Source organism: Pelophylax lessonae (genome assembly GCF_965119305.1).
Source record: "Pelophylax lessonae genome assembly, chromosome: 2".
NCBI classification, from domain to species: Eukaryota; Metazoa; Chordata; class Amphibia; order Anura; family Ranidae; genus Pelophylax; species Pelophylax lessonae.
In genome coordinates, this window is record NC_138769.1 from 673,074,670 (window position 1) to 673,087,171 (window position 12,502).

A 12,502-nucleotide genomic window follows, 5' to 3' on the forward strand; every position below is an offset into this window, starting at 1 on the left:
ACTCGGATGTCAGCGGATGGTATTCCGCTGACATCCGCAGTGCCATTCACTTACATTATGTCCGCAAATCATCCGCAAACGGATGGGATGATTTGCAGACACACGGAGCGGCCGTGTGAAAGGACCCATACTGTGGAGTTGATTTACTAAAGGCAAATAGACTGTGAACTTTGCAAGTGAAGTTGCACTCATTTTACCCTGGAGCTTAGTGAATGTTGTAAAGCTTTACTTTGTAAAGAATACACAATTGGGTGCAAGAAAAATAATAAAACAGCATTTTTGATTGCACACAATTGGATTATGGAAATCAGCAGAGCTTCACTGAATTCACTGAGCCTTGGGGCACAGTCTGTTTGCCTTTAGTAAATCAACTCCTATGTCTCCTCTGTTTTAAAGTGTTCTTATCGGCTTGTTCACAATGTACCCTGAGCTACACACATGCAGTGTACAACTTCAGCATCTGCCAAATGAATAAACTCCTGGGAGTGATGTCAATCTGGCCCCACCAATCAAAATGGCCAAAGATCGCAATCCAGAAGACTGGCTGAAGATGTTAGCGGCCAGCAAGGGTGCTTGTGGATACTTTATTGCTGAAGTGGAGTTGAGCTTAGCTTCAATTTAAGTCTTCACTTTTAGACCTTCAACTTGGGCATCTCCTTCAGCTGCCTTCACCCTACCGGTTTTACTGCACCCCATTGTGATTTTTTCCAGTTTTGGTTGGATTCCCTGCATCCTGAGACATCTGATTCCCACTTTGGCAAGAACCTATCCGTGGGAAATAATACTCCCCCGGATTTGCACTCCTTCCCACAAGCGAGTCCGTTACCCTCAGATTTGGTTATGCCCTTTATAATGCTTGACACTTCTCAGCCCTATCCTACTCTAGAGGTAACTCTAGACTTACAAGGTCAGCAAAAGTAAGTTTCTGCTGCTCTTTTTCCTGGTGAGTACCTGACCCTTCAACTTCCTCCAGCATTTCCAAACTCAGCTCTTAGCACTGATGCTTGTGTCCACCCTAATGCCTTTTTCTGGCCTCTCCATTGTGGAGTGCTCAGGAAACCTTGTTTAAGGAGGGTTTGTTTTCTATATTATTACAGTGCAATGCTGAGTATCCTATTTTTTGCAAACCTCATTGCCAGGTGTCTAGTGCTGGTAGCTCATGGTTATGATTCCACAGGATTGTTCAGCCTAAGTCTTGGCACATGGAGTCCAATCCTTGTGGACCTTTCACCTCTTCCTTTTGTATGGCAGACTTTTCCCTGGCTTCCCCTTTCTGAGCTTGTGAGATTACCAGAAGACACCGTTCTAGTACCATCTTTCAGCCCAATTTGGACTCTTCCTTTGTGTTATGGAGCCTCTTCTCAAATTTACAAGGGGTTGTTTTTGATCTGGTGAATGCAGCGTGTGCTGTTTTGCATTTAGAGGAAAAGGCTGCTGTTTCAAGAGTTCCTCTTTAAAGAGGATCAGTTTTCTGGGCTCTTACAGTTCGAGCAATGCTGAACATACTATCATTTGTAAACCTTGCCTAAATGTGAATTGCCAGGTGTCTAGTGCTGGAAACAGGGGTTCCCATCAAGTTGGGCTGTTTTGCTGAAGTCTTGGCTATGGAAGTCCACTCACTGTACACCTGGCTGTGACCTATTCTCTATGTATAGCAGACTTTTTCCTGCCTTCCCCTTTCAGGGCTTAAGGGATTGCCAGAGGATGCCCTTCTTTTACCATCTCTCTGTCCTATTTGGACTTTTCCTTTATGTTATAGAGTTTGGTCTCTAGATAAGACATCAATATGATCTCATAGGGTCTGCGGGATCGTCTAATGGGCAATCTGTGCATTGAAGGGTGAGGGTTCAGCACTTGGGTGTCTCTCTATTTCTGCTTGGAAAGCAATATTCATCACTAGAGGGTCCTCTATTCCTCTAGACAGCCAGGACATAGAACTCACTGGGTGTCACATTCACCAATCTGGGTTAATGTATATCCTCATTCCTGCCTATACTTTGTGCAGTTGGTATTATCACCTTACCCTCTCCCTTAGGAGGATGCAGGCTTATAACCTTTCTATTTCTACCTGCCTTCTGGGTCATTCTAATCTAACTATTGGAAAACTATTTTGTGAGGGATTCACACACATGGTTGTGAGATTGGTTGACTGATCAGACAAACTTTTCAGTCAGAAGTAGAGTCAGTCAGGAGGGAGCAAAAGACAGAAGGTATTATTAGGGTCAGCAGCGACAGTAGATCCGAAACATCAATTGGGGGGTCTGTGCAGGCAAACCTCAGACCAAACAGGAATACAAACAGGAATAAAAATAAGCACCATTCACTACCAACTTCCACAAATCTAAGAGGGGTATATGCAAATGCCAGGAACCTAGCCAATAAAATGGATGAGTTGGAAATGTTAGAACATGAGGAGAACATTGACCTTGTGGGAATAACAGAAACTTGGTTCGACCCCTCACATGACTGGCTGGCCAATATCCAAGGGTATTCTGTGTACCGGAAGGACAGGGTAGGAAAAAGAGTGGGATGGGTATGTCTCTATGTCAAGAATAATGTAAGGGTGATAGAGAGGAATGATATTATGGAAGGGATGATTACGGAGTTAGAATCCGTGTGGGTAGAACTCCATAGAGAAGAAGTAAAGGGAAAAGTAATTGTGGTTGTTTGTCATAGGCCAACCAACCAAAGGGAGGAGGTGGAGCTGAGATTATATATCACCGTTGAGTAAAGCGGCAAAGCTGGGAGCAGTCATCATATTAGGGGACTTCAATTATCCCCACATTGACTGGGAAGAGGGGACTACGCACTCACAGAAGGCCCGTCTCTTCATGGAAACCTTACAGGACAACTACATGTCTCAGTTGGTGGATTCTCCTACTAGACAAAATGCAGTGCTGGATCTATTGATCACTAATGACCCAGACCTAATCTTGGAGGTAGGAGTCCAGGACAACCTGGGCTCTAGCGATCACAGGATGATCACATTTAACGTAAATAACAATATAACAAGGCAAGAGGGGAACATAAGAACCCTAAGCTTCAGAAGGGCAAACTTTTCCAAATTGTGCACAACAATGGAAAAGGTAAACTGGGACCAAACCCTAGGAACACTGACCACGGATGAAAAATGGGAATGCTTTAGGAACATAAACAAATGCATCTCGCAGTTTATTCCTATGGGAAATACATTTAGAAGAGACAAAGCCAAACCTGGCTGGCTAAACCATGATGTTAGAAAACTTATTAGGAGAAAAAAAATGGCCTTCAAGAAATATAAATCAGAGGTTACAATATCGACTTTCCAGCAATACAAGGAGGCAAATAAGAAAAGTAAATACGAAATCAAAATGGCTAATATAAACTTCGAGAGACAAATAGCGGAGAATAGTAAAAAGAACCCTAAGAAATTCTTTAACTATATCAACAGCAAAAAAACAAGGGCAGAGTATGTTGCACACATAATTAACGATGAGGGGAGGATGGTTACAGAGAACACTGAAAAGGCAACCGTGCTTAATGTTTTTTTCTCCTCAGTCTTTACACAGAAAAAGGAGGGGTACACTGACCATGACTGTATGGTTAGCAGTAATTCACAGGACTTGCCGCTATGGCTAACAGAGGGTGAAATCAGGGAAAGGCTGGATAAAATTAACACAAATAAATCACCAGGATCGGATGGCGTACATCCGAGAGTACTCAAAGAACTTAGTAAAACTATATCTAGACCATTGTTCCTGATCTTTGCTGACAGTATTATGACAGGAAATGTACCAGGGGATTGGAGGAAAGCTAACGTGATACCGATATTCAAAAAAGGGCAGAGGCATGTCCCGGGAAATTATAGGCCGGTCAGTCTGACATCAGCAGTAATCAGCACGGGTTTACAAAAGGGCGTTCTTGTCAAACCAATCTCTTAACATTATACGAGGAGGTGAGCTGTGAGCTAGATAGGGGGAGACCAGTGGATGTGGTGTACCTGAATTTCGCTAAGGCGTTTGATACAGTTCCCCACAAGCTCTTAATTTATAAAATAAGGTCTGCAGGCATCGACCACAAGGTTTGCTCTTGGATATGGAACTGGCTAAAAGGGCATGTCCAAAGGGTGGTTATAAATAGTGCATACTCAGACTGGTCTGGGGTGGTAAGTGGGGTCCCCCAAGGCTCAGTCCTGTGACCAACTTTGTTCAATTTATTCATAAACAGCATTGAGGACGGGATCAGTAGTTCTATATCAGTTTTTGCAGATGACACAAAATTGGACAGGGCAATAACTGCACAGCATGAGGCAGATATCTTACAGAATGACCTGAACAAAATAACAGAGTGGGCAACGACATGGCAAATGAGGTTTAATGTGGAGAAGTGTAAAATTTTGCACTTGGGGACAAAAAACATAAAAGCACAAAACACTTTAGGGGGGGGGGAACCTTTGGAGGAATCAAAAATGGAGAAAGATCTGGGAGTCTTGGTAGAGGATAGAATAAGCAATAGCATGCAATGTCAAGCGGCAGCTGCCAAAGGTGGCAGAATATTAGCTTGCATAAAGAAAGGGATGTATTCCAGAGATAAAACTATAATCCTACCACTTTATAAAACTCTGGTCCGACCACATCTGGAGTATTCTGTCCAGTTCTGGTCGCCAGTCCTCAGGAGGGATGTGTTGGAGCTGGAGAGAGTCCAGAGAAGGGCAACTAAACTGATTAGGGGATTGGAGGACCTTGATTATGAAGAGCGTCTACAATCGCTTAATTTACAGTATTCTCCCTGGAGAAGAGACGCCTGAGAGGGGACATGATAGCAATTTATAAATACCTCAATGGTGATCTGAGCATAGAAAAAATGCTATTCAGTCGCAAGGATTGCATGAGGACTCGATGACATACAATGCGATTAGAGGAGAAGCGTTTTGACCTCAGGCAACACAGGGGGTTCTTTACAACACAGAAGCTCTTGTACTTTTTTGGAGCCGTATTGCGTCCCGCGATTTTGTTTGCGCGATGTTGCCGCGATTCGGCGGGCGTAAATCGCGGCAACATCGCTCGGCATTTGGGGGGCTATTGCAAATCAACGGGCAACGCTACGCGTCCCGCGATTTGCAATAAATCTCCGAATCGCGGGCGGAACCGCGGCGGTTCTGCCCGCGATTATAAGCTGACATGTGAATGCAGCCTTAGGGCTACAAGAGTGTGGAATTCTCTACCACAAGAGGTAGTTTCTGCGGGAAGTATGGCTACTTTCAAAAGACTCTTGGCCGTACATCTCAAGGATCAGAACATTAAGGGGTACGAGATGATTACGACCACTCGCGCCTACATAGGTTGAACTGGATGGACTATTGTCTTTATTTAACCTCAACTACTATGTAACTAAGCAACTAATTTTCCTTCTTTTTCCTGAAGTTAAGGGTTAGAAATGCCAGGCTTGATCCTTCTGGTAATGACAGGCTAGTCTCTCATTTGGATTCTCTATCTAAAAATGTTCCTTTTTAGGATCTGCTTTTTCCTGTGATGTGGCCCAGAAAAAAAATGTTTTTTGTTGATCACATTTCATTTTCGGTCTAGTTTTTTTTACTGCTACTGTGTTTTCTACCTGTTTATGGTGAATAGTTGGTTGGTCCTCCAGTTTTGTTTTAGCTACCAGTTTTCCACTTAGCGGATATACTCTGTCTGGGTCTGGAGCGCCAGGCATTTTCTTCATCTAGCCCTGATTCAAGCATTCGTTCCTTCAGATACTCTGAGGTGGGATGGTCCCTACATTTGTTGGACCTCTCAGTGGCTTCTGCCCACCCCTCATATGGATTACAATTGCAAACCTCATTTTGGAAACCTGGATTCCTTTTAAAAGGAACGAAATGCATTAGGGCATGGCTGCACAGCAACTGCAAGTGGTGTCAGACGGTGATACGGAAGTGACGCACTTGATGTGATTCAGCCAGGGGACTGGGTGAGAAACTGTTTACTCCGCTTGAACATTCTCTGTAGCAGGTCTGGCCGAAGAACTGCTTTGATTGTCATTGGGAACTTCAATAAGCCTGATTTTTTTTATTGCTGCTTGCTTATTGAGTGGCAATTTTTAGCTGGGTTTTAATACATTCATTTTTACAGTTTTGCATCAGAGTTTCTCTTTTTCTTCTATTATTTAATGCCTGAGAGCTCCCTTAAAGAGCAAGAAGTGGTGGTAGAAGAAGACCTAAGGAGAATACGAGAGCATGTCCCTTTGAAAATACTTTTATGCCACGCCAATCATTATTATGAGAGGCATACATATTTGGTGAGTTTATTTAACTAAAGGGGAGTGGTATATCACAGATCATGTGGTGATGCTATGAAGACTAATGTCACAAATTTTGTGTCTTCATAATTGACAGAGAAAATTGTGGACACTGGGATCACTTTTACTTTTATGGACGCTGGGATCACTTTTATGTTTGTGGACTTTATATCAAGACTATTATTTATACAGTATCTCAAAGAAGTGAGTACACCCCTCACATTTTTGTAAATATTTGATTATATCTTTTCATGTGACAACACTGAAGAAATGACACTTTGCTACAATGTAAAGTAGTGAGTGTACAGCTTGTATAACAGTGTGAATTTGCTGTCCCCTCAAAATAACTCATCACACAGCCATTAATGTCTAAACTGCAGGCAACAAAAGTGAGTACACCCCTAAGTGAAAATGTCCAAATTGGGCCCAAAGTGTCAATATGTTGTGTGGCCACCATTATTTTCCAGCACTGCCTTAACCCTCTTGGGCATGGAGTTCACCAGAGCTTCACAGGTGGCCACTGAAGTCCTCTTCCACTCCTCCATGATGACATCATGGAGTCATGGAGCTGGTGGATGTTAGAGACCTTGCGCTCCTCCAACTTCCATTTGAGGATGGACAGATGCTCAATAGAAGCTAGGTCTGGAGACATGCTTGGCTAATCCATCTTCTTTACCCTTAGCTTCTTTAGCAAGGCAGTGGTCGTCTTGGAAGTGTGTTTGAGGTTGTTATCATGTTGGAATATTGCCCTGCGGCCCAGTCTCAGAACCGAGGGGATTATGCTCTGCTTCAGTCACAGTACATGTTGGCATTCATGGTTCCCTCAATGAACTGTAGCTCCCCAGTGCCGGCAGCACTCATGCAGCCCAAAATCATGACACTTCCGCCACTATGCTTAACTGTAGACAAGACACACTTGTCTTTGTACTTCTCACCTGGTTGCCGCCACAGACCCTTGACACCATTTGAACCAAATACGTTTATCTTGGCCTCATCAGACCACAGGACATCGTTCCAGTAATCCATGTCCCTAGTCTGCTTGTCTTCAGCAAACTGCTTGCTGGCTTTCTTGTGCATCATCTTTAGAAAAGATCTGGTACGACAGTCATGCAGACTAATTTGATGCAGTGTGCAGTGTATGGTCTGAGCACTGACAGGCTGACCCCCCACCCCTTCAACCTCTGCAGCAATGCTGGTAGCACTCATATGTCTATTTCCCAAAGACAACCTCTGGATATGACACTGAACACGTGCACTCAACCCCTTTGGTCGACCATGGCGAGGCCAGTTCTGAGTGGAACCTGCCCTGTTAAACCACTGTATGGTCTTAGCCACCGTGCTGCAGCTAACTTTTAGGGTCTTGGCAATCTTCTTGTAGCCTAGGCCATCTTTATGTAGAGCAACAATTCTTTTTTTCAGATCCTCAGAGAGTTCTTTGCCATGAGGTGCCATGTTGAACTTCCAGTGACCAGTATGAGAGAGTGAGAGCGAGAACACCAAATTTAACACACCTGCTCACCATTCACACCTGAGACCTTGTAACACTAACGAGTCACATGACATTGGGGAGGGAAAATGGCTAATTAGGCCCAATTTGGACATTCTGACTTAGGGGTGTACTCACTTTTGTTGCCAGTGGTTTAGACATTAATGGCTGAATATTGGGCTATTTTGAGGGGACAGCAAATTGACACTGTTATACAAGCTGTACACTCACTACTTTACATTGTAGCAAAGTGTAATTTCTTCAGTGTTGTCACATGAAAAGATATAATAAAATATTCACAAAAATGTGAGGGGTGTACTCAGTTTTGTGAGATACTGTATGTGTGAACACATACGGTTTATGATGTAAATAGCATTTGAATCTATGCAAGTCACAGTGCCACCTCAAATTTTTGAATTTAATTGAATTTGGTGTATTAAGGAGCTTATGAATTGAATTGAGCGGGTGTCACTAAGTGGTAATTTTCCCTCCATGGCGTGGGGTATATTATTGAGATTGATTGTATATTAGTTTAATATTCATGTTTGTTAGGTTTTTTAAGTCATGTATTCTGCCATTGGGGTTTTGTTCACGCTGTTTTTATGTTTGCTGTGTTAGTGTCTGGATGAATTTTGTTTCGCTGTAAATAAATGTCACCTAAATCATATACAGTCAGATTTCAGTTTTCTGAGTGTAGCCGCGCAGATTTGGTCCCCCTGCAGATTCCTGACAGATGGTCAGATATGTCAGCTATTGATCTGCTAGTCTGTATAATTTCAAATACATTGCCTTGTTGGACTAATTTATCTTTTCCAGCTTCAAATAGTTGGTATATTTCTGTCTGTGCAGCATGAGAAATCATCAATGTCCTGTGAATTAAAGCCAGGAACATTTATCCTATTCCTTGTTGGTGCCATTCCCATTTGTTGGGGCTCCATCAGCGTCTGTTTAAAAATACTGCTACAAGATCCTCACCATCAGTCAGGATCAGAGGATAATAACAGCATTGCCTGTTTATTGGTTGCTGCCATTATGTTGCCAAGAATATAAAAAAGATAAAAGGCACCCGGGATATATTTATGATATAAGCTCAACGTGCACTGTGTCAAGGGGGAAAAATTGTCAATGTTACAATGATTGGCTGGAAACATGTTTAATACAACTGGAGACTTAGGAATCAGAAATAAACTCATATAAATAAAATTTTCAGCTGGCATAGAATCTGCTTTATAATGAAAAATGGAAACTGGCCTTTAATAACAGTTTACAATGTTGTTAAACAAAAGCTTTCATGCAACATTAGAATCTACAGATGAATTTCACCCAATTCCTTTCTTGAACATCTTGATAATTTAAGGGTTTTTCCATCCAAATGTAATATTTTTGTTATAGGTAGTGCCTGGTAGGCTGAGCCAGCCCCAGCTTCTTTTTGTCTTGCATTCTGCAAGAGATATCTCCCTGATATAATTCCTAAATCTAATCTTGTCCACCTGGGATTTTTGAGTGTCCAGACCAGGGGTGTCCAAACTTTTTTTCAATGAGGGCGGATTTGATGAAGTCAACATGCGTGGGGGCCGACCATTTTTCCTGACATTCTTTGGACCATTAGAATTAAATGCAAATTATGATTTTATGCAAAGTTTATTGCAAACGGCATGCTTTTCATTTCGTCACATGGATGACAAATCTAAACAGGTGTTAAATCACTCTGCCCTTCATATCTGAAGGCCAGATGGAAAATAAATTCAGGAAGCTGAAATATATGTTAGGAACATTGTAAAGTAAATTACATATTATTGGTAATAAAGGTTGTCTGTCAACTTTTTCTTTTTTTTTAATAAACGTTTTATTGAGAAAAATAAGAATGCACATTAACATTAACAAGTGATGGCAATATAGTACAGTCAGCAGACACAAGTACAAATAACAGTATACATCCAAAATAACCATAGACTGTATCAAGGAGCAGAGAGATGCCATCTGCGGAAATGAGAAAAATAAAAATGCACATTAACATTAACAAGTGTTGGCAATATAGTACAGTCAGCAGACACAAGTACAAATAACAGTATACAGTCTGTCAACTTTTTAGTTAAAAAAATATGAACGGGAACATAACACCAAGTATAGATGTTGTGTCAAAAAATATTTATAACTGATTTAGACCAACTGACATTAACTGTATTTATCTCAATTAGGAGCATGCGTGCTCCCTAATCAGTCACACAAGGGTTAACCACATATAAGCGCTATATGAACCCACCGATGATGATTAATGATGGCAGCAATAATAGTCATGAATGATGCCAATGTAGTAAATAGAACATTGAAAAGTTTTATTCAAAATCAGTTCCACGTATGTATAAAACAGCAGTACACCTTGTACAATGACCCCCGCTGGATCTGCAATGGTGAAGCCAAAATAAGGGGTTAAAACTCACAGCTTGGAAACCATACAGTGTGTGTGAAGGCATAAAACCAGCCAGGAACAATGCAGCAGTGTGGACAGTTGTGCCTTGCTCGGGCTGTGATGAGATGATAACGAAATGCCTCAATCCTGGACAGGGAAGTGTGGAAAAGGGGTCACACAATGCCCGGTATAGGAGGCAAGGACGATCATCATCTGTGGCTGCTCTGATCACCTACGATAAGTGCCAACCAGGAAGGGGACCCCGGACGTGATGTCAGACTCTGGGGGAAGGAGGACGAAAACGAGGATGGAACCGCTATAGAGCTGGTGGTGAGCGGCATGTGCGGTGACCCAATGCAGGGGAGCCAGCGGAGCGTGAGGAGTGCCTGCTTCTCGTATGGTTGTCCTGACAACTTTTCAATGTTCTATTTACTACATTGGCATCATTCATGACTACTATTATTGCTGCCATCATTAATCATCATTGATGGGTTCATATAGCGCTTATATGTGGTTAACCGTTGTGCGACTGATACTTTTGAACATCCCTCCTGGTATGTTTTGTTCCTACACAGCTGCTACTTGACCCCCAGGTGTTATGCCAATTATCATGGAGAGGGCGCTGGTCGTGTCATACTAGTGCCAGATTTATTTGTGTTTTTTAGTGCTCCCTAATCAGTCCGGGCCATATTGAGCAAGGGATATAAAGCTGGCGGGGGCGGGCGGTGGGTGTTAACAATAGTGTATTCCCAAGTAACAGGAAAAAATGGAATTGGATGCAGCGGGCCCGGATGGACCATCATTTTGAGTATAAGTCATTCAAAACAGTAGCATATATAAGAGGATGTATAAAATTAATGGTAAAAGAACTAATATGGCATACGTGCATTCCTGCAGTGTTGAAAGATCCAGAGATCCCAGGGGTCCTGAGCAGCGCTCGGGATTCACAGGGGCCACAACAATAGATTTTTCCAAATTACCTGTGGGGCCGTATTAAAGTGGGCTGGACTTGCCTGGTCCAGACCCACCTGCACATTACAGCATTTCCTGTTGCACATCATGTGACAATACTTCAGTAAAACATTAAAAAAAAGTACTTAAAATGGCTGAATCCCAACACCCCTTTTTTTTTAGTTTTGGATAGAAAGGGGAAGAGTTAAAACTGCTTTCAGCTTTGTATTACTTTATGCACCCTCATCAGGGAAATGTCTACATACTCCCTGCCCCGAGAGGCACAATAGGATGTTATAGGAAATCTCCCTAAAATAAAATACATTCTTAGACACTTTTCACCAGATAGGCACAGTGCAGATAGTGAGGTGGATCTCCAAATTGAGGGACCATACACGATATTACCAAAAGTATTGGGACACCTTCCTTTACACACATTTGAATTTTAATTGCATTCCAGTCTTAGTCCGTAGGGTTCAATATTGAGTTGGCCCACCCTTTGCAGCTATAACAGCTTCAACTCTTCTGGGAAGGCTGCCCACAAGGTTTAGGAGTGTGTCTATGGGAATGTTTAACCATTCATCCAGAAGTGCATTTGTGGAGCAGGCACTGATGTTGAACAAGAAGGTCTGGCTCACAGTCTGCACTCCAAATGATCCCAAAGGTGTTCTTTTGGGTTGAGGTCAAGTCAACTTCCTCCACCCCAAACTTGCTCATCAATGTCTTTATGGACCTTGCTTTGTGCACTGGTGCACAGTCATGTTGGAACAGGAAGGGGCCATCTCCAATTTGTTCCTACAAAGTTGGGAGGGTGAAATTGTCCAAAATGTCTTGGTATGCTGACGTCTTAAGAGTTCACTTCACTGGAACTAAGGGGCCAAGCCCAACCAGTGAAAACCAACTCCACACCATAATCCCCCCTCTACTGAATGATTTGGACCAGTGCACAAAGCAAGGTTCATAAAGACATGGATGAGCAAGCTTGGGGTGGGGGGACTTGACTGGCCTGCACAGAGTCCTGACGTCAACCCAATAGAACACCTTTGAGATGAATTAAAGTGTAGACTGTGAGCCAGACCTTCTCGTGCACATGAGTGCCTGATCTCACAAATGCACTTCTTGAAGAATGGTCAAACATTCCCATAGACACACTTCTAAACCTCGTGGACAGCCTTTCTAGAAGAGATAAAGCTGTTATAATTGCAAAGGGTGGGCCAACTCAGTATTGAACCCTACGGACTAAGACTGGGGTGCCATTCAAGTTCATGCGTGTGTAAACGCAGGCGTCCCAATACTTATTTTAATATAGTGTATATTAATAAAAATGTGGTTGATGTTCCAACTGTTCTCTACTGTATCCAGAACTAGAAAGAAATTATGAA

At 42.5% G+C, this 12,502-nt stretch overlaps 1 protein-coding gene across 1 annotated transcript in view; it reads left to right on the forward strand.

The window, feature by feature from the left end:
• TRPC6 (transient receptor potential cation channel subfamily C member 6) overlaps positions 1–12,502 on the forward strand; it is a 376,611-nt gene that overhangs the window by 313,489 nt on the left and 50,620 nt on the right. The gene's annotated exons all lie outside the window — the stretch shown is intronic.